The following is a 24,072-nucleotide window of genomic DNA, read 5'->3' on the forward strand; positions in this document are numbered from 1 at the left end:
GACACCTCGTTGGCTGAGAGCACTCTTAAATCATTAGATCAGCTGGTGCCATAATTCCACCAAACATTGCAACAGACACATTTATCCACTACACATGTGAAAATATTGATATCTTGGATGAGACGCTTGACGGTGAAAAATACTTTCCATGGAACCCAAATGGCTGCTTGACAACGGGGCCAAACAGCAGATGCTGCTCTTCAGATGCTTCAGCCATCTACCAGACATACTCTCATTGTCCCCAATGTCCTTGTGGAGCTGAGCTACATCATGCCAATGTCACTCCAAACATGTGTGAGCCATTATTCACCGTCCCTGTTGAAATAGCTTGGTGTATGAAGTCTGAAGAGGATAATGAGCCCTCAAAACGAGCAGAAGCTACAGACCTACTTTTCTTTTTGAGTCATCAAGATTATGAGACAAGACCTTCTTGGACAGTATTCAATCAATCACTCTCATCAGTACAACCAGTGCAGACAGCAGCAGGATCCCTGCCCATAATCCTATCTCCAGCTCATGAATTGGATAGTTTAAATACAGTTGTGAAGAAATGCATGGTAATATATTTACATTTTGGAAATTACCATACAGTCATCACAGTGGACCAAGCATTATACTCTAGACTAATGGAGCTAAAGTGGTCTGTTCCAGAACAGAAGAAAAGTTAATTCAATGCCTTGGTGGCCTTCATAGCTCAATGAACGTTATAAATGCCAAAAGACATCATATGGGTGGATCTGGATTAGCTGAGGTGGGTTTAGAAAGCAGACTGTTGGGCAAGATACTGTGGAACTTGTTCTTGCTGGAAAGGCATACAACAAGGGTATGAGGGCTCACACACTAACCTTGAAAGCCCTATGGAGAATTCTGGTGCCAACCTTTCTTTCATATGTTGCTGAAGCTGATAAAGACTACCACGCTGAGCTTTCCATATTAAACGCTGATGACAAAGCTTAACGACTTCCATAGCTGGTATCACTTCTTATGCAGGAACGGTTTCGTAAGCTGATGTATTTTATAGGAAGTAAATCTGAGGATGTGAACTTCATCATCTGGTGGCAGTACATGGACATGGTCTCAATACTGTTGAAGTTCATTCGAGCCGAGCATGATGGTATATGGGACCTCCATCTTCACTCTTTCAGTCAGATGTTGCCATACGTCCAGCAGTATGACCTCCTGAACTATGCAATATTGGGTCTGATATATTTAGCTAAACCAACTTCCAGTTCCTGTGTCATCAGAGTTTCGATAAGGTCAATTTTGTTGTCAAGGGATCAAATCAAACCTTCAACCAGGTTGATCATAACTAAGCCATAGAGTGGATGAATGGCACAGGAAAGGACGGTGGTGCAATCATTGGTATCACCAAGACAACATCAGCACTGTGCAGGTGGACATTGTCATATAATATGAGATCTCATATAGCAGCTAGACCGCATGCAATGTACAATCTTTGTCTTGGCAGTACCCGCCTACACAACAAAACTACCAAGTCACGACAAAAGCATGACAATGATGATGAGAGTGCCCTGTTATCGACCATGAAGGGGTTCAATGTGTTTTCTATTGTTAAACACCCAGAGTCATTGCAAAACAATGTAACAACAGATATTGTTACAGATTCAATCCAAGACTCGCTACTTCTTGCCAAAGAGCTTGGAAAAGAAGAAATAAATGACTTTGTCCAAAAGAGATTGATTATATCAGAGCAGCAAGATAAACTGCATGTTTCATTACATGCAATCCTCAAGAAGAATAAAGCATCAACATTTGCTTCCCTATATGATGTCTGTAAAGACACCAAGGACCAGGGCAGGAAAACTATTCTGAAAGCAAACAGAAATGTCCTACAATGTCTAATTACTGCCTATGAAGCGGGTCGACCGGTTGACTTGCCATCTGTTATAAAACATGTTCCTTTGTCACTTATGGAAATTAATGGTACACTCTGCACTGGGAACTAGTCATTTCTGGCAGATGTGATAACAGAAGGAAGAAACAGTCCTGAACCTATTGAACTTCAAAAAACTTCATCCTGCCTTATCATTGATGGACAAGCACTTGCGGTAGCTCTGGGCATACCCAGCCATGCACTAACCTTCAGAGATCTGGCTGACGTGCACTTTATGCGAAGAGGATAAGGGAAGCACTAGCTTGTAAATATCGTCACTTAGACAAGATCATGACATTTTAAAGTGGTGAAAACAGCATTCAAAGAGTTTCAGGTGCAAAAGGCCAAATGCCTCAAGGCCACTTGAGGCAGAAAGGACTATTGAGAACGAAACCAAATGTTGCCACACCGTAGCCCTACAATGCACTCCTTGGGGGACATAGGATCCCAGTGATATGTAAAAGGCCTCAGTGCTGGGTAAACCAAGATGAGAAAACCCGCCTATAAACCAATATATTCCGCAGCTACTTTCTATAAGGAGTCAGACATTTCTATTTACACATGTAATGAAAGATTACATGGTATAGGACCCTGTTCATATCCAGTAGTTAAACATTCTTCGGTAACTCAAATTCAATAATTCAACATCCGTTTTCGTGAAAAATTAGAGTCTTTGGGCCTCATTACGACCCAGGCGGTAAGTTACCGCCTGGGTCGTACCTTTACCACCATGGCGTAAACTACGTTTACGCCATGGTGGTTGGCGGACTTACCGCCCCATTCCGAGATTGGCGGGGCGGTAAGTCCCCAATCCCCATTTACCCTTCCCCATTCCCATTTTTGCCCCATAGGGCATAATGGGAGTGGGGAAGGCGTTAATTACGCCACCGTAAATTACGGTGGCGTAATTAACATCAAGGTCCCTTAGCGCCATGGATTTTAACACCTGCTAAAAGCAGGTGTTAAAACCTCCATGGCGCTAAGGGACCTCGGAATCAGGCGGTAAGGGTCAGCGCTGTTTACGCCGCCGTAAACCCCTTACCGCCTGAGTCGTAATGAGGCCCTTTATCTCATCAGTATTGGAGCAGTTTCGGATTTCAAATGATTAATCTTCAGGGCAAATAAGCTATAAGTTTCTATGAAGCATAGTGTTTTGTTTGTAGATACCTAAAAGGTTATAGATATAGACACTCATTGTGGATAAACATATGGGTAATATATGTAACTGTACAAGTAGTATGCTGTACTAACCTTCGGAACCTGCCAATGGTTGTAGGCGGTGGGTGATGCCTGTTCGAGAAAGAAAATTAACTCAATGTGAGTATGCAAGGGGTCACCTCAACAGGATGGTCGAGATATGTCTTATTACATTGTAACTGTCATGGAGTGAAGATTTAAGCTAGAAACTCACTCAGCTGTGACAGTGCTAATCGCAGCAGCCGGGCTGTGACAACAGGGCGGCCATGTAGGTATAGTTCCCTCCAAAACAGAGGTTACACCAATGCAAATACAATCCCGGTATGTAAATTATAGGCTACTTACTCCCTCCAAAACGGGGCTTTCACTGATGCGGATTAATACCTAATATGCTATCCGACCCTTGGCGGGCAGGCTCGTGTCTTTACCAGTTTAGAATATGGGCATCCAGGACTATGTATTTGTGGAGCGGCCATCGCGTATAACTTTACATCTGTATAGAGCTCACATGCTCATATGCGTCGAGCGGTTATAAACACACTCTTTAACGCTAGTGGTGTATCACCCGTGGTTAGACACACAGTGTACAACAGTAATATATTAACCATGGCGAGTCCATATCTTGTGTGATCCGCCTTGGAATGCCAAAGCGGATCACACATGGCATGTAAATCCTCGAGCATAAGTAATGTAGCGGGAGGGACAGTGCTGTTCATGATAATAAGGTGCTGAATAGTAAAGTAGTGTTGTTGATCTCTTACCGATGTGTTACAAGAATGAGTACCAGCTGGCTGCCCAAAGGACGTGCGGTTCGGATCCCAAGTTGCATTTATCGTTGCTATGGCACCCGCACACATGCGCATCCGTGCCACCTCCCCAATCCACCATCTTGGTGTGAGATGATGTTGAAATTTGTAACCTAGGCGATCATAACCGGCATGGACATGCCGGTGCGGTAGCTATCCACTGCATGCCCACGGAATGGGCTATCCAGATACATGTTTAGCAATAGCTGAAGCAAGGCTCAACGAGTTAATAATTATAAGCGGATGCAATCCGTATTGGTAAATGGGCATGAATGCCAAAGGACTATATGTAGATATCCAGATGCATGTTGACAATCGCTAAAAGAAGGCTCAATGAGTTTATAATTCTAAGCGGATGTAATCCGTATTAGTAAAGATGCATTAATGCCAAAGGACAATACACAGTAGAAATTAAATACATTAGTCACTGGATTGGCACTTCCCAGGTTATGATACGGGAGTCCTGTAGGTATAAGACGTATTACCAAAGGCACAGAGCCTGTGGGAGGGACACAGGTATCATAAGAATTATAAGATGCTGGCAGGATAGTAATAAGCCTAGACAACAATGGGGATCTAGTGTGTATAAAACATCATAACCAAAGGCACAGAGTCTATGGGAGAAACACAAACATTTTTAGAGGCTAGCAGGATAGTGGTAAACCTGGGCAATAATAAGGGATAATGGTAGACAGCAGGCCAAGGGGCATTACCCCAGATACAAATCTGCGGGTGCCCCTTGCTGCTCCTTTTATAATGGTCAAGGAGCGAACATACCCCACGGAAGTATCCAGCGGGATGTCTCTCTCTCTGTTCGAGGACATTGTAAGCTATGAATAGGAACACTCAGACTCATCCCATGGTGAGCTACTAGGACAGGGGTCTTACTTATCATGTAGGTCTGATCCAATAGTCATATCTGCATACAAGAGAACATTCATCAATCGTTTAACTCTCGGGCCAATACCCGCTCACAGTCTAAATTGTATGAATTCTAAGAGGCTAGCAGGATAATAGTTCACCAATAGTCTTATCTATATATGAAGGAACACTCATCCATCTTTCAACTCTCGTGACAAGACCCGCTCACAGTCTGGATTTAGTGAAATATATCCATCACTACTAGTTTAGGGTATTGGCTGATAGGCACATAGTTGTAAAATCATGCCAGAGAATCAAGAACACATACAGTTGAACATGTAGCAATTTGTTGGTCAAACCATTCATCAAGTTCTAAAAACTGCACATTGTCACAGGAGATGATCAATCAGCACTTGACCTAAGTGGATCAAATGAAGCACATCAAGTCAAAGTCACTATTCATTCCTCTCTGACTTAGTGAGTCCAACAAATCAACCCAAAATCTCTTTGTAGTGATTTCCTTTGAACATCTCCACTCTTACTGCCCAATCTAATTTGTTCCAGAATAACACACTTGAGCTGCACTACAGTATGTCTCACGTCCATGAAATGCATAGCTATAGGTGATTTTTGATTCTTGGTACAGATATTGGATTTATGTTCCGTCCAGGGGCGTTGCTAGGGGGGGGCTAAGGGGGCTATAGCCCCTGATCTTTTGGTTGTAGCCCCGGATAGAATCTCGGGAGCTACAGCCAAAAGACTAGCTAGCCCCCAGTCCCAACAGTTCTGACATCAGCTTAGCCCCGGGTCTTTTCCAGACCTAGCAACTCCCCTGGTTCCGTCCATCCTATTTTAGCCTTCCTTGTGGTCATACCTACATAGTAGTATCCACATTGGCATTTAAGACCATAAACAACATTGGTGGAGTCACGGGTGCATGAATGTTTCAGCAAAATGGGTTTCCCTGAGTGTGGATGTGCGATGCTGGTCATAGTTACTATATTCTCGCAATGTTGGCAATTTCGGCATGGTACAGTACCCTTGAAGGCACTATTTGGTTGTGGTGTTGAAATCTCTGCTTTGACCAAACTGTTACGCATGGCTTTGTTGTTTCGATAGGCAAATGTTGGTGGTTGCTGGAAAAGTTGCTGTAATTGGGGGTCCATTTGTAACATCGGCCAGTTCTTTTGTATTATCCTCTTAATTCTCCCACTCTGGATTGAATGTGTGGTCACATACACCAAAGGTTCAGCCAGCTTCGGAGGCTTAGGTGTTAAGAGTGTCTCTCTGTCAATAGCTCTTACTTTCTCTGCCACTCCAGAGATCAATGTCGGGTTGTAGCCTCTTTCTCTAAACTTCATCTATAGTAGTGAAGATTGACGTTCATATTCAGAAGTCTCCGAAATATTTCTTCTATAATGAAGAAACTGGCTTAGTGGAACACTATTGAGGGTTCTTTGAGGATGAAAGCTAGTTGCTAGGAGCAGGCTATTTCTGGCTGTAGTTTTGGTGTAAACTCTGGTTTCCAGATTGGATCCCTTACTGTAGATTTCAACGTCAAGAAATGTATCATTGAGACGCTGGTCTCTGTGGTGAATTTAATCCTCGGGTGCATTTCATTCATCATATTGAAGAAGTTCTGTAGCTCATCCGATGGACTAGTCCAGATTCCAAAGATGTCATCGATGTACCGAACGTAGATGATGGCGCAGCCATATTGAGGAGGACAGTATGTGTTCATATTCCAAATAGTACATATAAGTATTGGCATAGCATGGCGCCATCGCGGCACCCATACTTGTGCCTGATATCTGCAGGAAGTATCTGTCCTAGAACTTGAAGAAGTTATTCGTTAACACCAATTTCAATAGAGTCAGTATAAATAGTCAGTCGCCTAGACAGCTCTCTGGTCGTAAGAGCAGCCATTCCACAGCTTCCAACCCTGTGCCATCGCGGCACCCATACTTGTGCTTGATATCTGCAGGAAGTATCTGTCCTAGAACTTGAAGCAGTTATTCATTAACACCAATTTCAATACAGTCAGTATAAATAGTCAGTCGCCTAGACAGCTCTCTGGTCGTAAGAGCAGCCATTCCACAGCTTGCAACCCTGCCTCATGCACTATATTGGTGTATAAGGAGGTCACGTCCATTGTGAATAGTGTGTCCCTACCCTGGACAAATTGGATATCCTTATGTTTCTGCAAAAAGTGCATGGGGTCCTTCACATAGGCTACAGTATCCTGAATAAGAGGCTGTAGGATCTTCTCTAAATAATTTGCCAGTTGTTCCAGGAGACTCTTGGTTGCTGCAATAGTAGGGCGTCTGCGTGGTTTTATGTGCCTCTTGTGTATTTTGGGAAGTATATATAGGACAGGAAAATAGGGTGCTTATTGTCCAGAAAGTGGCGCGTTTTCCCTGATATGACTTCTCTACCTTCAGCCTCATCCAATACCTCCTGGATGACTGATCACATTTTTTCCGTGGGATTGAATAGTAGTTCCTGATAGGTTTCAATATCTGAGAGTTGGCGTTCGATCTCTTCCTGTTTATCCATTAGCACAAGAGCTCCCCCCTTATCGGCCGGTTTGAAAATAATGTTCTTGTTATCAAGTAGAGTTTTGAAAGTCTGTTGTTCCCTAGTAGTGAAGTTACCACGTCCTTTCGTTTTGAAGTGCAATTTTTTAAAATCTTGTAGAACAGTTTTCTCAAATATAGAGAGTATGTGGTTTTGGACAGGTGGGTTGAAGGTACTCTTTGGATTGAGTTCTAGATATTCAGATGGTTCACCTACGATAGAATCTTCTTTGAGTGAGTCAAATAAAACCTTAAGCTTTAGTTTCCACATCAGCTTAAAGAAGTCAATCTTCTGCCTAAGTAAAGTATTGTTGTTTTGAGGAACAAAGGAAAGTCCTTTCCTCAAAACCTGTAGTTCCAGTCTGTAGAGTGAATAAGATGAAATATTGACCACAAGGTCTTCTTCGTTGTTTTCTTTTTCTGAGGGTGTACTTTAGAACAGTGCTGAAAGCAGGTTATAGGTATCAATGGATAGATGTTGTGTTCGACAGGTAAAGTGAAGAGACAATCAAGGGTACTACCAGAACATGGTGTATCAAATCCACTCGACCAATTTGATGGCTTATTGAGGCTTGTGATGTGCCTCTTCCAAAGAACTGGAACAATTATCTGTCACTGGCTGACAATAAAGCCGATCTAGCAAATCTTTTGTCAAATGGATTGTGTTCACAAGCACCATAGGACAAATAAATTGTAGTTGCTGGAGGGTTCAGGAAGGAACTTGAGGTCAGATTGTCAAAAGGGACAACTGATTTAAACACGTTGAAATCAACACACAAAGAGGCTGACACAAGGCTGATGTTTGCATGCTGCACAGAGCTAGTTTAGGACAGTGGTTGTGTCATTCCGGGACACTGATGTTTTCCTGCTTTTGGTTTCCCACTTCGACCATGCACAAACATCTTTGGATGATGTGAGGTACATCAAAGAGACAGCGTTATATACCAATCAATGCTGTTTCAGACAATCTACCAAGAGGTTTGTCCACAACAATGCTACCATTTCAGGCGTTAGCTGGGTGTGACATTACCTCCTATTTTGCCAATCACACCAAACACTCATCACTGAAGGTTTTCAAAAGACACACCATGAACTGCTGAAGAACTTGGGCATTGGTGAACTCACAGAGGAGACCATCAAATCTGCAGAAGCTTTTGTTTGCAGAATATATAATGTTTACAGAACAGACTCTGTTCATTCAGTACGACATATCTTGTTCTCCAAGAATGGTAAACCAGAAGCAATCTCACCGACACGTGATGCTCTTCATTTCCATTTGATGAAAGTGCACTATCAAGGCATGGCGTGGCAAAATGCCCATTGTGCCATACCTAACCTCCCTGCACCTATGGAAATGGGATGGAAACATGGAGATTTAGGACCAGAGCCTGTTCTGATGTCACCGAGTGCATTCCCAGAAGGTTGCCTCGAGATGATTTCATGTGCATGCCAAAAGCAGTGCACGAGCTGACACTGCAAATGTTGCAAATAAGAACTGAGGCGCACATCAATGTCTGCCTGTGAGCAACATAGCCATGATCAGGATCAGACCCCTTGCATAAATGTTGTGTAGGTTGGCAAAACAGGTTGACATTTTGTGCCATATAGCATTTCTGACTATTTGTCTTACTAAAGTCAGTTCCCATTTGTTGGTGTCCATTATTAATATGTTATGTTATTACATTTTATAGCGCTAAAGCATGTGGGCATCCAGGCGCTGTCACAAAGGGATGGAGCACAGAAACAAGCTGGGGCACACCTTTATTCAAATAGTCTGGTTCAGCAATTTTCTGAAGACCAAACGATCCTCCTTCTTTCGGAGGGCCTCCGGCAGGTAATTCCAGGCCCTTGCCACAATGGCTGGGAATGCAAGCCCATTTCCACAAACCCTTTTTATGCAATATACTCTAAGTCAACAGGCCTGTGCAGAGCGCAGATTTCTTCTCGGGTGATAAATGACCACCTTTTCTTTAAGGTATCGAGGGGCAGATCCATAGGCCTATCGGATTGAATGTCTGTCTCAAAATGCCCCTAGCAATTAATCAGAATATATGGATATATGATTGAAACCATGTACATTATTAATGGGGTGAAAGTTGTATGGAAAATGTATAATAGCTATATGTATGTACATGGTAAAGAAATACTTCCTCAATGACGTTGACCAAACATGGTGGCCATTTTGTTTATGCTTATTTAAAGTCAGACACTCAAAATTCGGCTTGGGAACCAGCTTAATCAAATTTAGCTTACCCTAATTAGGTTAAAACATGAAGTTCCCAAGTTGTCCCTCAAAATGCACCTAGAAGCTTATGCCTGGTCTTTTTTCACGAATCTGTCTGGGTGACTAAGGATTATGATGAAGCAGAAGGGTTGTGATGAAGGAGAAAGACTGTGATGTAGGATAATAATGAATGATTACACAAGGGATTGGAACAACGCACTGTAAGAAAGACTGGGAACAGAAGGACACACACAATCTGAGATGCAGCACGCACATGCCATTAACATTGCCAGTTGCCATGCCACATCTCAATGTGTCTTCTCTCTTTTCTTTGCATCAATGTTTAGGCCAGAAGGTGACGGTAAAGCATCACCATATCTGCCAAAACCAAAAAATAGTTTGGAGTAAAATATTTAAGGAACTAATAACTGCCTAAAAGTCTAAAAGAAACTGTTGATATTTTTTTCTTGGAATATGTGAATATGGTTTGGTTTACTATGAAGAGCCATTAGTGAATTACAAACAAAATTCTGAGATCATTTTACATTTCATGCCATTCAGTTTTCATTTGGCCTTTGGTTCGTCCTCACATCTGCAAAGGTACTCGGAAAGCAATTCTTATCAAATCTTTGACCATGGGAATATGCAAAACATCTGGTGTATTTAAAATGAAAATGCAAACAATGCATTCTAATGCATCACAAATAAACAACATCTGGTCTCAGGAAATATTTCACTGAATAACTCAAGATGGAAAATATGCAGAGTAATCAGATGACATTTTCCAGTTGCCTTCGATAAATACTTATTGAGAAAAGAAATTACTACAAAACGTAGTGAATACAACCAAGCTAGATCTGATCCCATCTGCAGAGGCAAAACACTGTCTAGGAAATGTACATATGTTTCAAGAATTCATTTACTTAGTGGAATCAAAAGGTTGCTGAACGAATAAAGCTACTTTGTGGAATGATTATAATGTAGTGATTTAAACAATTCTATCAATTTATACGAAAACATGACTAGAAGAGCATTTCCATTTCAAAAGGAGTAACAATTTCAATGTTCAATCAGAATTCAAATTGACAGCAGAAAATTAATTGGACAAAAGAATTAGGTACACTCGTAGCATAGGAAATCAGAAACAACGCATTGTCAAGTCAAACAAGAACTGGCACATCCAGTAGTTTTGTTAATGTCATATCAAGTGCAGTTTTGAATGCTTCAGAAATGCCTTCACATGCCTGGTTAAGTCACCATATGAAAGCTATAGCCTAATTTCAGAATGAGCCTGCATGAATATGTGAAATAAAGAAACATATTCAGGCTTAAAGCATTAAAAACAAATGAGCCCTAGTCCCACAGCCTGAGCACCTAAATAAAGTTACTAGTGAGGGTGCTCAAAAATCCCAAATTATGTATTGTGTGAAAGGTTGCTTTTCTACGCACGTCTGAATCACCCTGTGAGATTTCGAACCCCATTGCGGTTGAGGTCTTGTATCTAGTGGTCAGGCATAAAACTTGAAAGGCGAATTTGACTATCCAGACAGAGGCCCTGTGCCATTTTAAAACAGGTCTGAGGGCCTTTAAAAGACCATGCTTGCTTCCTTTGTGTTCTTTGCTTGATAGTTGAGTTGGGAGCAGAGAGGATTGGTTCAGAAATGGGTGGTTTTGGAGGGATGTTGAAGTGGTTTGGTGCGTTAGTTAGTTGTTATTGGTGTTTGAAGTGTCTTCATCCTTGCTTTTTTCACTTTTGCTGGTTTGTGGGTGTTCTTTAGTCTCCCCCTCAAAGCCTCTTTTTTACCCTTACTCATTTTTAAAAACAAAAACATTTCTTCTTGTAGTTTCCTGTTTCAGAACACCATTCCTTGCCTGTGTTTGTAGAGAAACCTTTGTGTGTGAACCTGAAAAGCATTCCTGTATGGTTCTCCGTCACCTTCCCTACTGTTGATGTATTTGCAGAACCCTTTCCTATTGTGTGAGGCTCCCTTTGTTTATCTTCGTCACTGGTTTGGTGCTTTGCACATTGAGACCTTGGGCACATTTGGCACCCGAGGCTCATGTGTGCCTTGCAACAGATTTTTTTATTTTTCTTAATTTTGGTCAAGGAGAAGAGATGAAGCATGATGACGAGGAGACAAAGCATAATGAGGGGGAAACAGAGCATGCAGAGTTGGAAGATATGGTAGAGGCTGTAGGAGCGGCAGAGTCCATTGAAGACCTGCAAAAGGTGGGCGAGTCCTTAGTCTTGTAGTTGGCGGGGAGGTGTATGCACTCCAGGAGCAGCAGGATGAGGTAGCCACAGAGATCCAAGGGGACAAAGTTCAGAGGGAATTAGAAAGAGGAGGTGGTGGGCGTGTTGCAAGAGACCGAAGAAAAACAGATGAAGGAGCCAGTAATGATCCCCCAGAAGATGGCTTAGGAGAGGAACATCTAGTCATGGGTGTGGGACAACTTCTATTTGCCAGAGAGTGCTGAGGGAGGAGGAAGGTAATGCAACATACAACCTTTGCCAAAAGATAGATCATCAGGGTAACACAAGTTATAGTACTGTGGCCACCCCCTCAATGTGCAAGCACTTCAATTTATGGAAAAATGACATGTTCAATCAGTGCACACCACGTGCCACAGATGCAGCTAGAGCAGCACCAGCCTGCACCGGTGACCAGGAGTGGACTGGGAAACAAAGTAGGTCCTGGAACTAATTTTGTAGCCCCATAATACACATTTACAGCAAGCCCGCCCAGCCCTTTTCCTATGTGGACATTTGCAAATAACATGGTTACCACACAAAAGAGGCCAATGGTGCAGAGGCCTACTGGCGAAATCTCCAGAAATTCCTATAGGCCAGTTCATCCCTGCCGGTGACTGTGGTCCAGGGATGACACTTCGGCTTATCAACAGTCATGTTTTAGAAAGCGACAGCCATTCCCATTTAACTGTAAGCCAACCTGTCTTCATGATCCTCCCATGTCTTGCCCAGCACAGCATTACACAGTAGCACCATCGACTAGCAAGGTACTTAACCACTTCTAGCACCACATCCTTCTGTTGGAGGTTGTGGTGCCATTTGGGCAGCACAGGCAAGATAGATTGATGAGGAATGCATGCAGATGCTGGGTGCATTACCTGCCTTTGTCAATTGATGTGAGCTGGAGACGAGCTAGTGGTGTATATCATGGAGAAGCACATGCTCCTGCACCACTCTATCCTCTTCTAGATAACTGGGTAAAGGGGTATTAAGAGGGGGGCAAAATACACTGGAAGAGTGCAGAGAATTAGTGGCTCCATATGTTGGTAGAGCCAAATAAATTGAGGCAGAACATCCAATTAGTGAGTGCGGTATTAGAACTCATGAAGTGGTTCTGCTGGTTAATAAAGGCAAATACATTTTGAAGAGGGTTTCAGTCCATGCAGTTCTAGGGCTTGCACAGTGCTCCGCTGGTTGGCGGAGCAAAATAAACTGAGAATGAAGGAAACACAAATGGTTTACTTTTACAATGCACTCAAAAACTATTATGAAAGTCTACACCACCTTTTACTGTGCTACTTCATCCGTGCGACTGTAGCTGACTTAAACGCAAATCTTCAACACAGTGAGAATCTGTTGTTATGGTCTTCCATGAGATAGGACGACTATTTACTCCCACCAAGGATATGGTTCTGACAGGGATTGTGAAAATCTGTAAATCAGCAAAATTCTCTGGTGTAGTGGTGCGGCGTAGTGGTGCAAATGAGAATATTGCACATGTTGCCTGCCCATTACCCATTTCCTTTCACCAGGCATGCCTATGATGCATTCTCATGAGGCCCCACAGGTATGAGGGGCACCAATTGGTTCCCTGCTTCACTTGCAAGAAACATTTTTGCATATATGGCAGGTGGCAAGATGTGCTTGTTGCTTTTCCACGCTCCCGATTTTTAGGAGTGCTAAACTCTCCTCTTTCTCAGGGTCTGCTCCGTGTACTTTGTAGTTGATGCTGTGTGGGGGCTTTTGACCGTGGAGCCGATGCTGTTGATGTGACTAACTGCAAAGCTGTAATACCAGTAGGATGTGTTTTTCCAGACTGTTTATTTAAAAGGCTGCAAGTTGGAGAAAGTGGAGTGTTTGAAGCTTGCTTCCTCTGTACAGTGATCGAACTTCACAACTGCATGGGTTCATCAGTGCCTGCACCCTCTTATTCCTTCATGTGGCCTCCCTCGCTATCTGTGTTATTGGCAACATAGAGGTGATGAGTCACGATCAGGAATCAGGAGATGGAACATAATCTTTTTATCATGTTTTTCGATGAAATCTGTTTCCAAGGAAACCAGAGGTGGGGCATTTTCAGAAATCATCTCTTCTTCCTCATCAGTGATTTGCTCTCTTTTCTTCTAAGTCGGTGTCATATCTTGTGCCTCAGTTAGTGGTGGCTCAACCTCCTTCTGCTCCTCCTGAACTCCATCCTCCTGCACCGCACACATGTGCAAATGTGGTACATGCAAAATTACATTTCTTGCTGAGGCTCCAGAGTATTTTCTGTCAGATACCCCTGCTCACATTTCCAGGGATTTAGTGGCCTGCTCACTCTCCCAATACACTCACTCTCACGCTATTCTCACAGCTCGCTTTTCCCTCCTGCTCCCTTCTCCTCACACTCCACTCCTACGCTCCTCCCTACTATTCTTATTCTCTGCCAACAACCACTCCCTCTCACTCTTCCTGCTACCCTCACTCTCCTACTCCTATCTCCCACTACCTTCACAAACACTCTCTTAACCTGGTACCACTCTCCCTCACAAATACCTCACATGACCTCTGCTGCAATTCTGCCACCAACTCCTCATCCCCCCACTCTTCCATCCATCCTCCACCTGGTCTCTCAATCTACCTCCACCCGTGCTAACCTCGCTGCTGCAACCCACACTCTGCCTTTCACCTGCATGCATTGCATGGCTCCCTTGCTTCTAACCTCCCGCCCATTGGCTCCAGCGCTCACCTGTTTCTAATAGACAATCTGTGCCTGTCTTTTCCCCATGGCTCTGTTACAAGGCTGATAAGCTTGAAAAGCTCTCTAAGACTGTTCCCCTTTCCCAGCTTGGTTTTGCTGGCAGTCTCGGATATTTTCCCTGCGGTTTCTCTGGCGTGCTGTAGGTCTGGAAGTTGCTTAATCTGTTGTTATGGTGAGTTCTTTGTTTTTCTAAGGTGCTGGATGCTACTCACATTCTGTACAAGTTGCAGTGCTTCTGTTTTCCCATTCGCTTGGTTCTGGTCTGCGTATTGTCGGTTGCTCCCGAGTGCGCCTTGGGAGTTGCGGCACTAGAAAAGTAGATAAAGACCACAGAGCAGAACAAGTGCTGGGAGGCATCCTATGACAATGGATGGCACCATTAACAACAGGCATGCAACATAAGGGGGCGGGTGTCAGAGACCGGGATGCCCCATAACCATTCAACCCGACAAGGTAAATGCCTTGACCCTGTCGCAGTATCTATTCATTCTTGGGTTTTTTGCATTTTTTTAACGCGCTCACACAGCATCGCGCTGTTACAGGAATATGTCTTAGTTGCGTATTTACAACATGCTTAATACCCAGAGGTTTATAAGCGTGACCCGGGGATCGAACCTGTGTTGCTTCATGTCGTCTTGTTTCCAAGGCGAGCACATTGTCGCTGAGCTATCCTCCCGCGACATTCGTTATCCAATGTTACTATTGCTGCTCTGTCCGAGTTTGCTTCATCTGCCAGGTCTTTGGGTTTTATTTAGATTTGGGATTTTATTCGTCAAGTGAATTCTTTGGTCAACGCTGCTAGCACCTATTTTACTTGAAAGCTGTTAATCCTTTTGTGTCTAATATTCACTCCTGACTCTCAGATCAAGCATTAGCCTTGTCGCAAATTGGCTTCAGGAATTCTGTTCTGGTGGGGCTCTGCAAACTTCCCTTGCCCCTTTGAGGAGAGTTCTAAACGGTGCAGCTAGATTAGATAAAGGGGCTACTGCCAGGATCTCCCACATTTCGTCATGCCTGCAGTGGTGCCCATTGGATGCCAGGATTTAATTAAGCTGGTTTGTTTGTCTGACAAAGATATTCACCCACCTACTCCCTGATGTTGGGCTGTGAAGCTGGTGCTATGTGGAGCTACGAGGGGTCTTCGTAGTCAGGAGATGCTCCGGTTGGAAGTACTCACATTGTGTTGCCCTTCGCTTAGAAGATCTTTTTTCGCACAGTTGTGAAGTGTTGGAATTCCTTGCCATTCTGCCTTTGCATAATTTATGATTTTTTTAGATTTAGGAAATTGTTGAAAGCCTGTTGTGGGACTGTATGTTTTACTGTATGACTCCCTTTTAGTGACTAACTTTCTATATTTGGAGTGTTGTACTGTTTGTTGCCTTCCTCTGTGAGTATATTTGTTTACTGTTCAGTTCTCCAATGGACGTGTTGCCATGGAAATAAATAAACAAATACATTTTGCTGGATTTTCAAGGTGGGTATGTAGACAGATCGGACTACGCAGGCCTGCTAGCCTTATCGATATGCCTTGGAAGTCTGCCAGAATTATCGCCAACATGAGATTGTTATTCTGGTGGTAACACAATTAATTTCTAAGAAATCCACCTGCAATTACCATCTAGCAAAAGCAGGTGATTCCAGAGGAATACATTGTAAATGCCTGCCACAGTTGTTAACTGTGGCAAGTGTTTACAATTTCACTTCATTCTAGTTCAAAAGAAATGTGCAAACCTGTAAACACCAGATGTAATACTCTTCCTTTACACATCGGTCCAGGAGCAGACCCTCCTACAAGTTAACACTTTATTGCAATTGACCTCCAGTGAGTGGTGTGGGTGTGGCTAGTGATATGCTGCTGAAAGAGCTTTGAAACCTGAGACCTAAAGAATACAGTAGATCTCAATAAATAAATCACAATATCAGCAAATCCGACCCAATGGATTCCCTATAAGCTAACTGTTTGAGATGCTAATAACTGGACTTATCTTTGCAAAACGTTCCCAAAACAATACAGACCTGAACTTTATATGAAACATTTTGTGGGTTTCCATCAAGGGGAAAAGAGTTATAAGGGATTGCAAAACCTGCATTTCCCGTGCAATTTCGACTGAGGTGAGGTGATCTTTCCTCCGCGCCACCGACACGCTAGCAGTCAGGTGCTGCATTGAGATTACTTTCATAGCTTTGAACACCTAGTAGTGGGCCACTATTGTTCTCGTTCAAGTCTCGTGACATTTACAACACCATTTATGAGTCAGGCAGACTCAGAGACATCACACAATCCCTTATCATAACTGCCATTGCAAGTCCAGGCACCATACAATTATACAGACTTATGTGCCTACATTGTAATTGGAATTCATCCATAATTGACATCCACAGGAAATAACCCAAAAACATCTGCAATTGAAACCAATCCATATGTGACTTCCACAGGAATCCACTAACAGAAAATATCAATTGATCAGTCAAAACAGAGAGCAGTCAACTCATCATAAATCATTCAAACAAAATCCAATCCTATTACAAGTTATGGCATTCAGCAGTGTACCTCCACCCGCGTTTTACCTACCTGAAGTAGGGGATCTCACTGCACCGTGGAAGAGATGGATAAAGTATTTTGAGCATTACGCCAATATGGCTTGTGGTCAGAATTGTAGCATTGAATGAAGAACGTCCCTACTGCTGCACTGCCTAGGTCCTGCGGGCCAAGAAAACTGTGAAGACCTGCCAGATCTCCCTGAGGTTGAGGATGATGGTCTCACTGAATACGAAAGGACAGTCAAAGAAATTGGTAAACATTATGAGAATAACTCAGCACAATCCTGGAATGTTATACATTTGGAAAGAGGGCACAAAAAGAAGGTGAGAGTGTGGAACAGTATAGTAACAGTTTGAGGAAGTTAGCAAGAACTTGCAAATTCAATGTACAGCTTGACAAACGTTTGAGAGATCAGTTTATGCTGGAGTGCAACAACGCCAAAGTCAGAGAGAAACTGTAGTCAGAAGATGATCCATCATTAGACATCAATTCGGCGTGTTGCAAAGGAGGTAGAACACACTGATAAATGTGCAAAATGTTGCAAAATGTTGGAAAACAGAGTAAAAGTAATTAATATAAAGACAGAAAGCATCAAGGTTAATGTTTGACACTTGAACGCATCCAACATGAATGAATCAATTGCAGTGATTAATAGCACTGCTGCCAGGAGGAAAATCTCAGAGAGAACATGCAGGTCCTCTTGGAGGGATGGCAGAAGGGGTAGACCATCATTTCGGGGGTGAAGAACAAATAGCCCTAGGAGAAACAGCCCAGGCAGATGTTTCAGATGTGATAACATTAATCATTGGGCAGACGATCTGATTGTTCCACCCTGAAGATAATTTGCTGCATATGTAAAGGGAAGGTCATTTATGAAAGTGTTATAAAACTAAGAAAACATCCACAAATTGGATATGAAGTGATCCCAGCGACAAAGAAAGAGAAGAGTGTGTATCCATGATTGTGGATGATGATGACGAAAAAGAAATAGACAGTCCCAAATCCCCAGTATCCATTGATGGTGTGCAAGTATATATGATGAACGATTCAGGTGCTAAGTATACCCTACTGCCACAATATAATTGGGATATGACGAAACATGAATTTCTCAATTAAATTGACATCAACCCCAAGGCGTATGTCGGAGTGATAATTTAACTGAACGGATGGTTCTGAGGAACGCTCAAGTTCAAGGACAGAACAGCCAACTGAAAGATATATGTTACAAAAACAGGGAGTACACCACTGTTGAGTTGGATGCATCAACGTACACTTAAAGTAAGACTAGATTCCAATGTGGAAGAGTCGGTACTGTCAGTAGAAAGTGCCATCACAAAGGAATGTGTGAAGAAGGAAGTCATGAAGGAAGTGTTTCATGATGAGATTGGGTGTCTATGTGGGTTCATGCATAAGATCAAAATGAAAAAGGATCACCAACCCAGAGCGCAAAGGTTGCACAGTATTCCTTTATCAATGAGGGAAGAAGTAAAGATGGAATTGAAGAAATTAGAAGATCAAGCATCATAGAGGGCATCGATGCCAGTGAGTGGGTATCACCGCTTGTTGTCCTAAAGAAGAAGAACGGGAAACACAGGATACGCGTCAATATGAGGGAGCTCAATAAATGTATAATTCCAGAAAGACATCCACTTCCCAATATACAAAAAATCATATCCACGATTGGCCCTGCAAAATCTTTCTCCACCTTGTATCTGACGTCAGCTTATCATCAAGTCAAACAACATCATGAGTCTAAAAATGTAACTGCTTTCATTATGCCGGAGGGCCTGTTTCAGTACAAAAGAATGGAGTTTGGAATAATTTCTGCCGCTTCCGTGTTTCAAAAAATCATGCATAGACTGTTTAATGGGGATGAGGGCATCATATGCTTTCAGAACGATATACTGATATATGCGAATAACCTGGAACTTCACAATGAAAGGTTAAGGCATGTATTTCAGAAATTAAATGCGGCAGGGATGACTTTGAGCAAAGAGAAGTGTAATATCGACAAACCAGATTAGAGTACTTAGGTCACATCATTTCAGTGAAGGGAATACATCCAAGGAAGCAACTTGCTGACGCAATAGAAAATATGCCCAGACCTATTTGGGAGATTTTTACTCTAAGTTCATCTGTGGTTTTGCAGCTCACACAGTGTCCCTACGCGAACTCACCAAAGGGAGAAGTATTTTTGAATGGAGCAGAGAATGTGAAGAAGAATTTTGATTAATCAAATCAGCCTTGGCCAGAGCCCCAGCTATAAAAAACTTTAGGAGTGATCGGAAAACTATCATAACCACCGATGCTAGCAATGTGGGTCTGGGTGCTGTGGTCACTCAAGGGGACAAAGGAAAAGAAGTTATAGTATTTGGCTATAGGCTGTTAAAAGGAGCTGAAAGATCATAGACCACCATTGAAAAGGAGGCATTGGCCATTAAATCGGTGGCAGACAAATTCAGAAACTTCATTTGGGGTATTGACTTTGAATTTCGTACCAACCATAAACCTTTGGTTGAAATAATTATGTCAAAGGGACTGGACAGAGTTTCAGGTCGAATCAGAAGATGGGTAACACAGCTGCAGGAATTCAATTGTACAATAAAAGATGTGCCAGGTGCAAGAAATGTGCCTGCAGACTGTTTGTCCAGACTCACAAGTGTGACAGAAGTAGACAAAGAGCAAGACAACTCAGAGGTAGTCTTCAGTGTGGATGCTGTGCCCGTGCCACCAGAGGAATGGAAAGAAGAAATGGCACAAGATACTTCTTTGAATAAACTTCTAAGTGTGTTAAAAGAAGTAGTCCTCGCAGGAAGGGTCATTTTGAAGATCTGAATTTGTTACCATATTGGAATGTTGTTGATGATTTAAACATCCAGGGAGAGATGTTGATGCGAGGCGACAGGATCATTCCACTGTTAGGTGTGTGTCAAAGTGTAATAGATCTAGGTCATGAAGGTCATCAGGGGATCATCAAGACTAAGCCAAGAATAAGAAGTGATTATTGGTGGACAGGCTGTGGCCTTCAAATTGAAAGAGCTGTTTGGGAATGTATCCTTTGTAGTAGAAGTGATAAGGTTTGTGTGAGTTTGAAATATCACATGGTCATGACGGATATTCCTGAAAAGTCATGGGACAAACTGGGTATGGATGTGTTGGGGCCAGTGTGATTAATGGGAGACAATCTTTCTGCTTTGTCATAATAGATTTATTAATCAGGTGGGTGTAGGTGTTAATTAGGACCTGCATTACCACCAAATCCGTTATTGATTTTTTGGATGAAATCAGTGAGCGGGAAGGTTTACTCAGAGTTATTATTACAGATAATAGACTCAGTTTCACTCAAAGGACATGGAGGATTATTGCTAAAAGAACTCCATTGAGCATAAACGGAGTGCCATTTACCACCTCCAAACGAATGGAGTTGTAGAACGCTTCAACAAAGTTCTTAAGGAAGAGATTCATTGGGTGTGGTCTAACGGTTTGGTTTGGGAGAAGGCTGTAAGAGATGTGATTGTTGCACACTATTTCACTCCACATTTCACGACGGACGTATCCCTGTTTGAGTTGAGTGGAGGGCGCAAAGCTAACACAAAACTAATGCCACCTTGGATGGGAAAGGACACAGATATAGGAAAAAGGTTGGAGGGTGTTGTTGAAAGCATCAAGGGGAGCCAATAAAGGAACAAAACGGCACATGACAAATTGGGTGTCGAGGTACCAGTAATAACCGTCCGGTCGTAGGAGACACAGTAAGGATTAAGCTCACTTCTGTTCTCAGGAATGGGCCGTGTAAATGGTCCAGACCTATGGAGGTAACCAGAATGTTTAAACATGACATAAGGGTGGATCATGGTCATGTATGGAACATGGAGAGAGTATTTGTGGTGAGGGGATTGGATGGAGGTGAGAGCAGTAAGGCCAGTACGGATGGAGGAGTTGATGTGGAGAGTGGTGCTGGTAGGGTGAGGAAACAAGATTCTGAGTTTTCCTTGCCTACTAATACAGCAGGAGGTCTTCGCCAGTCAAGATGCGGAATAACCTACCAAAGACCTCCACACCTGGCTGAATTTGTGTAAAGGGAAGAGAACATGTTTTTGGTGTCTGTCTGTGAAGAAGGGAGGATGTGTAGGGGTGGTCTTATCTCGCGGCGCGTGATGAATCATCCGCTGCGAGGATCAGCCCATGCTTTGTGGGTTTGGTCACGCAAGTTGTGCGAGCTTGGAGTAGATGGTTGGGGAGACAATGGGAAGCCTGAGTTCGGTGGGGCTCATATTCCTCATAGCGTAACCAAGTTTATTTACAACCGCTAGCATAATAAAAACCCTTTCTGTTCACTTACCCTCCACTTCGTGTGTCTTCCTCTTATACTGCAGGTTTCAACAATAGCCTAAACCGCTGGACCAATTTGCAAAAAACCTGTGTAAGGAGTGGTCGCCCGGCCCTGAAAAAGTGCTTTTATCCAAGGGTTTGTTTTAGATCTGTCAAAAACCACTGAGTGATTCCTGGCTTCTTCCAGAATACTTGTAGGCCCACAGGACATTTATGAGGGTCCTGATTAGCCAATTGATGTCTGTTCATCTGCAAAAGGTCTGCATATTTTAGTATGGGGCAACGAGATGGTTCCATGTGATTTCATCGGCTGCTTTTACATCTGCAGGCTTTTAAACGTGCACATTCCATCGAAACCCCCCACCCACACTTATTGTTTACTATTGCCCACCCGCCCAAACCCTTATTTGCCCTTTCCCACCCCCCCTAAAAGATTTGATGAGCACATTCGATGTAATGTGCATGTTTAAAAGCCTGGCGATGTAAAAGCAGGCGATGAAAGGACGTCGTATCAACGAGATTAGATGAAAAACAGCTAGTCTTCTTAATAGTCACTATCATAGTTCACATACTTTTTGTACGATCCTGTGGACCTAGCTTACAAATCTTTTTAAACGGAGCACAGTACATACACCCTCTAGGCTGTCACCTGATCAAGGGAAAGGTAAGGGGTGTCATAGTGGGGCACAATATGCTAATAAAATGGAAACATTGATGTGTTTTATTTACAAGGTCTGCAGACCTAGACTCCAGATTGGCTTTCAGGTTCATGGGTCGGCTTTCAAAGCAAATTTGTGACTGTTGGCTCTGGACAGGTCTCAGACCCGTCTCGAAACCGACTCGGTCATGCAAACCTGGCTTGGACCCACGGAGGAGGTCGCGGGACTAGTAGCAGCTTTGGACTGACCAGGGCCAAAGTGGTGCCTGGGGTTTGGTGAAAGGGCAGGCCCCTGACAAAGAGGCTACTGGGCTGACACTGACAACTTTGAGTGGGTGACAAGGACCAAAGGGTTTGTGATAGCACTCAGGGAATGGCAAAAGCTCATCCACTGGTCAAAGTGGACAATTGCCATGGCTCCTGGGGTGTGGCCAGGGTTCGGACAAAGGCTGCCTTGAGGCCACTTGAACCAGATGGTGGCCCGGCAGGTTTCATCCACAGAGCTACTGGTGGCATATGGTCCGTGATCAAAATGGTCACTGGCCTATTCACTTGTCAGGGACTGGGCCATTGGTCAAAGGCCACGTTAAAGGCAAGGTGGCCACAGGCCATTCCCAAAAGGCCTATTGGGAGGCTCGATGTTTGCTCTGCATTGTCAAGATCCAAGTGGGCACTGGGCATGGACATAGGCCCTGTGCAGTTGCCCTATTGGGGCGACTGCATTTTTTGGGTTATAACCTGATGGGTTCTGGGCATGGCCACAGCCACTTGGGTGGCTTGTCAGATCCCGCAGCAAGCCCCTGCCTTGCTCAAAGTAGCTGGTGGTGGACTGTTAGCTGGTTCATGGGAGCTTAGTTTTTGTGTTGGGCCGATGTCCCTACCCTGGGCAAAGTGTCAACAGTCATGCCCATCTAGCATATTGGGTGGCTTGCTGGTTCTGAGGCAAAGCCAAAATAGCCACAAGGCATATACGGGATACAGGGGATCTCATGTAAAAGTTGCCACAGGTAAATCCACATGGGCCTATCAGGTGAACCAATAAAGGCCATGCTATTGTCAAATTAACTATAGGACATGACCGCAAATTATAGTCCGCTGGCCAATTGGGCGGCCTTTGTATTTCCCAGGGTGGAGCAGAAGACCCTAAACCTGTCTCAGTAACCCCAACGGATACTGGGAGGCTCAGCAGTTGCCATGGCTGGGCCGAATGCCCTCCACCTGTCAAGGTACACATTAGGCATTTCTGGAGGACATATCCATTGAGGACTATGGGTGACTATGGGGTTTCCAGGTCAGGGCAGGGTCAAAGCACACTAGGTATGGCTGCAAGGCATGCCCATTGATCCTATTTGGTGTCACAGGCATTCTAGGAGCAGGACCACAGGACCGGGTCCACACAAATTACCCACTTGGCCCACTGGGTGGCTCAGGGATATCCGGGACAGGACAGAAGGCCCTACCCCAGGAAAACTGGACACTGGGCACAGCCACAAAGTGGCTACCGGGTATTGCTCCAGACCATTCCCAGGATGCCTATTAGATGTCTCTGGTGTTTCCGGGACAAGGCCAAAAGCCTTGCTCTATTTCAAGTAGGCAGTGGGCAGTGCCACAGGCCATGTCAGACCTGCCCCACTGAATGTAGCTACTGGGCATAGAGAATGAGCCCATTGGTTGGATCAGAGGTTCCCAGGGCAAACCAAAGGCCCTACTGTTGTCAAAGTAGAAACTGGACATGTCCAGAGACCAGGTAAAGTGAGCCTTTTTGGTGGCTCAGGGGTTCTTGGTGATGGGCAGAAAGCCCTGCCACCATTAAAGTAGTCACTGGTCAAGGCCATGCCTAGTGAGCCCATCTTATATTTTGGGATGCATCGGGAATGTTGGCCATGGCCACAGTCTATTCACAGACAGCCTACTGGGTGACTCGTTGTCATGACCACCAACCGAACTACACTGCAGGTACACAACTCCTCAACATCTAGGGGTAGGTTGCT

The sequence above is a fragment of the Ambystoma mexicanum genome, chromosome 6p, assembly GCF_040938575.1.
Source record: "Ambystoma mexicanum isolate Mex_15411 chromosome 6p, UKY_AmexF1_1, whole genome shotgun sequence".
NCBI classification, from domain to species: Eukaryota; Metazoa; Chordata; class Amphibia; order Caudata; family Ambystomatidae; genus Ambystoma; species Ambystoma mexicanum.